The sequence below is a fragment of the Nelumbo nucifera genome, chromosome 4 (genome assembly GCF_055504915.1).
Source record: "Nelumbo nucifera cultivar China Antique chromosome 4, China Antique-T2T, whole genome shotgun sequence".
Classification (NCBI taxonomy): domain Eukaryota; kingdom Viridiplantae; phylum Streptophyta; class Magnoliopsida; order Proteales; family Nelumbonaceae; genus Nelumbo; species Nelumbo nucifera.
This window is the reverse complement of record NC_142652.1, coordinates 307291-314853: the sequence shown is the minus strand read 5'-3', so window position 1 is coordinate 314853 and position 7563 is coordinate 307291.

Sequence of the window (7563 nt, the reverse complement as noted above, 5' to 3'; positions counted from 1 at the left end):
CATCAATTCAGATTGAAGCTAAGGGCATACAAAACTGTCAAACAGGTTGTATAAGGCTCAAGCTCAAGCTCGATTTGAGGAAAAATATTTTATAAAAATAAAAATATTATATATAAAAAATATTTTTATTTAATATTTAAAAATTTTAAGAATTATAATAATTAAGAATAATAATATTTTATTATATATTTTATTTTCTATCATTTTATTTTATATATATATATTCAAGCTCGACCCATTGCCACCCTACCCCTATACTAGAAGGGGGTGTTGGTGATGATGAAGCTACAAGATTTAGCACTTCCCTGAATTGCTTCCAGGCCCTATCTAAGACAGCTAAAGGATTTTTATTAGTATTGTTGAAAATACAATCATTCCTGTGAAGCCAGATGTTCCACATAGAAAAGTTGAGTACGTTAGAAGCTCCAACTTTCTATCATTTAAAGAATTAGCCAGTTGACAAACCACAATTTAAAAAGTCATTCATATTTTGATTTTGAGTGAAATTTGAGGGGATGAGAGATCCATCGTATGGACACCCAGATCTTGCGGAATTAGGGGGGCGAATTTCAAAAAATTTTCTCTCCCTTCAACTAGGAATCGCATTCCCTATTTTAGAAAAACATATTTTTCAAGGATCAATCTTGAACCATGAACCAAACCAGATCTGAACCAAAAGAAGTAGGAGGGAGGATGTACCTGATACTGAGAAATAGTATCTCCCAATGGAGGTGTTCACGCCCAAGGAAGGATCCAAAATCTGCTCCCACAGAAGATGGCGCAGTGCAGGATGGAGCAGAATCAGCAATGTTCTTCCAAAAGAACTTGACCCTTCGCAAGAATCAAATGGATGGCTTGTGAATACAGCTCCAATCAATCTTTTCCCAAAAGATTGGTATCAAGATCAGATCTTGAATTCTCCCAAGAACTGGAGATCGAACTGAAGGTAAGGGCGGCGGCAGTAACGAGGCGGCAAGAGAGTATTCGCAGGGTGCAGAATTCTCTCTTCTTGTGATTTCAACACTAAAGAGGATTTTTTATTATGTCTCTTCTAAAAGCTGCCACCCCCTCTTCTTTGTTAACCTAAAAGATCAGCTCCTAATCCAATTAGGAGTTGCTTATCCAAATCATATTTGGATCAGCCCTATCTTTAGGTGATAAGGATAAACCTTTATCTTATCTGTAGATTAGATTAGCTTTCTCCTAATCTTATTAGGAGGTTTCTAAATCTGAATGTGATTCAGATCTGGACTCTCTGAGTGGATAGGGTCTTGACCCTATCTTATCTGCTAATCCATCTCAGAATTCGCCCCATGATTAACTAATCAAATAGCCCAGTTCGAAATGGGCTTTAGGCCCATTAAGCTTATGTACTCACTTAACCTTCCTAACTGCTGCCCAGTTGGGCTTCCTTGTATGGCGTGGGACCCAAACATTGATCTACACATCAGCCACATGGGTTCAGCCTAGACTTTGTTACAAGGCCTGGCCGAATACACTGTTATGGACAGTGCACCCCCTGAAACCCATCTTATGGGCTCTAAGGGCCCAACACTTACCCTAAGTGGTCCCTGGGCCAAACCAATGCTCCTGCCCTGGGTTTGCCTGAAATCTGCTTACTACACACTGCCTGAGCAATGTCAGGATGAGTGCACAGCATGGCATACATGATGCTCCCTACGGTAGAGGCATAGGGAACTTCTTTCATGCCATCAATCTCCTCAAGAGTCTTGGGAGACATCTTCTTGGAGAGAGTGACTCCGTGCCTGAAAGGAACATTTCCTTTCTTGGAGTTTTCCATGCTATATCTTTTGACTATTTTGTCAATGTAAGCAGATTGTGATAATCCTATTATCCGCTTCGATCTATCTCTTTAGAGTCGAAGACCCAGTATATAGGAGGCTTCTCCAAGATCTTTCATGGAGAATTGCTGTGAAAGCCATACTTTCACCGTAGTTAACATTACTACATCATTCCCAATGAGTAGAATGTCATCTACATACAGAACCAAGAAGGTAACCTTATCTCCATTGTACTGTAGACACAAGGTTCATCCGGATTCTGCTCGAAGTGAAACGATTTGACAGCAGAGTCAAAACGGATGTTCCAACTTCTAGAAGCTTGCTTAAGTCCATAAATGGATCTGTTAAGTTTACATACCATGTTTTCCTGACCTGCTGCAATGAAGCCTTGCGGCTGCTGCATATAGATATCTTCAGTAAGATCTCCATTCAGGAATGCAGTTTTGACATCCATCTGCCAAATCTCATAATCATGATATGCTACTATAGCTAGCAGGATCCTAATGGATTTAAGCATGGCCACAGGCGAAAAGGTTTCCTCATAATCGATGCCCTCTTTCTGAGTGTACCCTTTCGCCACCAGACGAGTTTTGAAGGTCTCAACCTTACCATCGGGGCCCTTCTTCCTCTTATAAATCCATTTGCAACCGATTGCTTTTACTCCGAAGGGCAGATCTACTAGAGTCCAGACTCCATTGGTCTCCATTGAGTCCATCTCTGCTCTCATGGCCTCCACCCACTTCTAGGAGTCTATGTCCAACATAGCTTCCGCGTAAGTCACGGGGTCCTCTTCAGTAGTCGAGGTTTCCACCAGGTAACTATCCTGGTCATAACCATAACGGACTGGTGGCCTGGATACCCGAGTGGATCTTCTAGGTTGGTCACTACCTGGAGCTTGTGGGACATCTCCCACGACTCCTGAGCTCTCCTCATCAAGAACAATTTCCTAATGATGGGTGTCCAGGATGTAATTGGTTTCCAAGAATTGCGCATTTCGACTGTAGAAAACTTTCTGCTCACTTGGGTCATACAATAGATAACCTACAGAGCCTTTTGAGTAGCCTACAAATAGGCAACGGCTGGTCTTGGATTCCAACTTGTCTGCACTCGCTCTTTTAACGTGTGTTGTACAACCCCAAATCTTCAAGTGTCTTACACTTAGTTTCTTTCCAGTCCAAAGTTCAAATGGAGTATTCGGAACCGATTTGGTTGGAACCCGATTCATCACGTAAATCGCAGTCTCTAATGTGTAACCCCAAAAGGATGTGGGTAACTCTGAGTGTATGAGAAGCGACCGGACCATATCCAATAAGGTCCTATTCCTCATCTCTGAAACACCGTTAAGTTGTGGTGTAGTAGGAGGAGTTGAATGGGATACTATCCCATTGTCCTTTAAGTAGTCCCTAAATTCGTCAGAGAGATACTCCCCACCTCGATCTGATCGAAGGGCTTTAATTTCTCTCCCTAGCTGTTTCTCGACCTCTTGTCTGAACTCTTTGAACTTTTCAAAGGATTCAGACTTGTGTCTCATTAGGTACACGTAACCATATCGTGAAAAATCATCTGGGAAGGTGATGAAATACACGTGTAGGTTCTGTGTCCTAACACTCAGGGGACCACACACATCAGTATGTATTAGGTCAAGTGTGCCTGTACATCTTTCAGACTTACCGTTAAATGGCCGTTTTGTCATCTTGCTTTGTAGGCAAGGCTCACAAGTGGGAAGATCTTCTACAGTTAGAAAATCCAAAGGACCATCCTTTAGCAACCTTGTGATCAGTTAGCACCGATGTGGCCTAGTTGGTAATGCCACAGACACGTGGGATTAACTGTATCATGGGCTCTCTTTTTGGGGATTTCAGCCGACGTAGTTTCGGTTATGTTAGTTTCTAGAGAATGATGTAGAACATAGAGACCGTTCTCCAGTTCCCCATATGCGATGAATCTGTTATTTCTTTTAATAGTAATCGTATTACTAAAGAAGACAGAATAACCATCTGCACACAGTTTTGAAATAGAAATCAAATTTCTCCTTAAATTTTGTACATAAAGACAATCTTTTAGTACAATCGTTCCTTCTCTAAAAAATAATTCCACGGTTCCTATGGCCGCGGCTGCAACAGTTGCATTAGTCCCCAAGTAGAGAGTGACTTCTCCTTCACTTTGCCTTCTGCTTACCTTGAACCCCTGTAGTGAGTTACACGCAAGAGTTGAAGCCCCGGAGTCAATACACCAGGACGCAGAAGCTACCAATAAATTGGTTTGTATAACACAAGTTTCGAAATTACCTTTCTTGGATTCCAGGTAGGCAGGACAGTTCCTTTTCCAGTGGCCGGTCTTCTTGAAAAAATGACAAGCATCTGATGCCTTGTCCTTCCTCTGTTTCTTGGGTTTGATAGCCTTCTTCTGGGGCTTTCTCTTTGCCTTCCTTTTCTTGCCTGATTTGCCAGTTTCAACAAGCATGGCAATGGGCTCATCATTTTCAATCAATTCTTCGGCCCTCTGCAACATATTGCCGGGTTCCTGCAAGCTGACGTTCAGCTTGTTCATGTTGTAGTTCATGATGAATGGATTAAAGGATGGAGGCAGAGAGTTGAGAATAGCATCGATCTGTGTTACCAGATCCAGCCCGGATCCAAGAGCCTCCAGTTCGTTGATATACCCCATCATCCGAAGACAATGGTCGTGAACTTGTTGGCCCTTGGACATCTGCGCGGTCATGAACTGTTTCAAGACCATCTGCCGAGTAGAACGATTCTGCTCTTCGTACATTGTCTTCAGACTGTCCAGCACGTCCTTAGCAATTTCGATCTGATCGAACTGCCTCTGAATTGGATTGTCTAAAGAGGCAATGATATAGCAGCGGGCAAGGGAGTTTTTCTCCTCCCATTCTTGGTATTCTCTTCTCTGGGCCTCAGAAGCCATATCTCCCGGACGATCCGGGGTAGGATTCTTGGCTACCTTATCCAACTTTTCAGAGGTTAAGACCAACATAAGGTTCCTGTACCAGTCGGCATAGTTTGGGCCCTTCAACTTGTTGTCATCAAGCAATTTTGCAAATGATCCGTTTGCCATTTTTTGATAAAAGAGCAAACATCAGTCCACAACCGAATTTGATTCATGTTCATTTCATAGATATGGATTTTAATCTACGTTCCATTTTCATTTATTCATCTCTGAGGTTTCTCTCCTTTCTTAGTGATGGAGACTACGGGGTCGTCTCTGGAAATGTGGGAAATCACATAGGGTGCATGGAGCCAACTGTTTCAGCTGCATAACCCCACCACCTTTCTGTGAAGGATCATATCCACTCATCATATGAGTTTTCCCTTTGGCCTCTGTCAGACAAGGTTCAGAGCCGTTTTTAGGTAAACCTTTCTGTCCAGTGAGTGCTTACCCATCATATTCGTGAACGCCAAAGTACCATGAGAGAGTTCCCATTTTCTGGTGAAGCCCCTCCCACATCGGTCTATGACGCCCCTATCATCTTATGAAACACTCAGACAAGCCCCCAACAGCAAATGGATAGCCCATTTTCTGGTGCGTTTCCTCATTACTGAAGAACCCATCCTCATGCTAATCATGGAAGGCCTTTAGAGTTCATCATATGAATCTCCCTATCACATGCACTCATATTAGTTGGAGGGAACAGTTAATTACGCCCTAGTTTGATCTAGGTCAAATCAAAGTGGCTCCCACTGACTTTCATAAAGTCAGATTTCGGTGGGCCTAATTCGGCTAGGGTTCCGCACGTAACCTCTTGATGAGATGTGGGGCCCACCACTAAGGGAGGTCATCCAATGACCAAAAGGGACACCATGGTAATGATGTGTGATGAAGGAAGATTTGGCCCGACCTCGCAAATCACGTCACGTGGCAAAAAAGCAAGTAGCTCGGCACTTAAAACAGCGTACTGAGTGTACAAACGCCAAAGGGAAGAGACCAGCGGTCCGAACTCCCAAGAAAGTGCCCGAACTCCCTACTTAGAGCTCGAACTCCCTGCAAGGAGCCCGAACTCCCTACAAGGTGCCCGAACTCCCTACTTAGAGCTCGAACTCCCTGCAAGGAGCCCGAACTCCCTGCAAGGTGCCCGAACTCCCTACTTAGTGGTCGAACTCCCTGCAAGGAGCCCGAACTCCCTGCAAGGTGCCCGAACTCCCTACTTAGTGCTCGAACTCCCTACGAGGAGCCCGAACTCTCCCTTTGGCCCCGAGTCGCACAAAGCAAAGACCCGAACTGGCTCGTCCTATGACAGTTCGGGGCCCCCCTTATCCGAACTCAAGACTTCGCCTCACGCACCGCTCCAGGCACTTCGCTTCCGGAGCATTGAATTGGACGAACCGCGTCGTACCTGACACCGAAGGAGTCCGTATCCAGGGTCGACGCACCAGACTGACTTGGGATCTGACGCTTGACGGCCGCATTTCAAACGGCCACCTGCCCCGTCACCTGTCACTGCTACCTCTTGTTACAGAGACGGCTCCGACAAAAGGAGCAGTGACGGTTCTGCCCCAGTAGAGGCGATGACGCCCGAACTAGCAGTAGCACGGAAATACTCATTCCCGACCTGACAGGAGTCTAGGAGTGAGTGCGCGAGGTGGTTATAAAAGGCTCTCCACCCCCAAGAGGAGGTATGCAAACTTTGCGCCATCTGGTTTTACCTTGCCTTTGAAGGATTCTAACTTAAGCTTCGGAGCCTTTACACCGGGTTCCCCCCGGAGCTTCCTCATCTCCTTCGTTTCAGGTTCTCTGCTACTCGGTTCAAAGGCAAGGTCGTTGACAGCTAAGACCGGCCGGATTGCGCATCATCAATGTGCATTCAGCCATGGTGTGCACAAGAGCCATTGTCGATTGAGCATGGGCCAAGCACTTATGGCCCATGTACGTAGCACATCACACATCCATACATCTAATGCAGGGATAAATTGATCCAATCAATTAATCATCTATAAGGCCCATTTGAAGCCCATTTTAAATCCATAATATTAACCAGTAATATTATCTAGGTATATGGGCCGAATGGTTCAGCCCGTACAGCTTTATGTGTTAAGTGGACTTTTAGCAGTTTTAACTATTTAAAACTAGGCCTTTACAGGTTGGGTCGAATTAACCATTTAATTAAACATCAATCCTCAGGCCCATTAGTGGGAAAATTAGGGCTGACTTTCAGCCTTGATTAAACCCTAGATTCGGTCCAAACAGTTTAAACCAATCTTGGTTTGAATGGGTCTAGGGTTTGATCCTTAATTAAATCTTTAATTCAGTAAAATAATCTAAAATTAAATACTGAAAAAAGAAAAGCAAGAATCAGTCAATCTAGGGTTGCTCGTAAAACCCATCCTGCAAAACAGAGGTTAGATCACAGAATGCAGTTTCACAAACTGCAAATCGCAGATAGCGATTTTCCCATCTGCGAAATCTCCTTCTCTACAAAATCTCCTTTTCTGCGCCGCCATCTTCGATCCAAAAATAAATAAATAGAAATCCTATTTCTATTAATAATTACATCAGATCGAATACCTAATACATTGAGTCTAGAAAATAAAAAAAAAATTATTTACAGACCAAATGTAATGAATAAATCAAGAAACTGCAAATCTTGCAGGTTCCTTGCGCAAACCAAGAATTCGATCTCCTCTTGTACGAACAGCCCATAAATCAAGAAAATCATAAAGAACAAATCCAAATATAATAATCAGATTTATATAAATTTCGCAAAACCCATATCTGCGCAAATCGGGTAGAACACCTTCTGCCCATT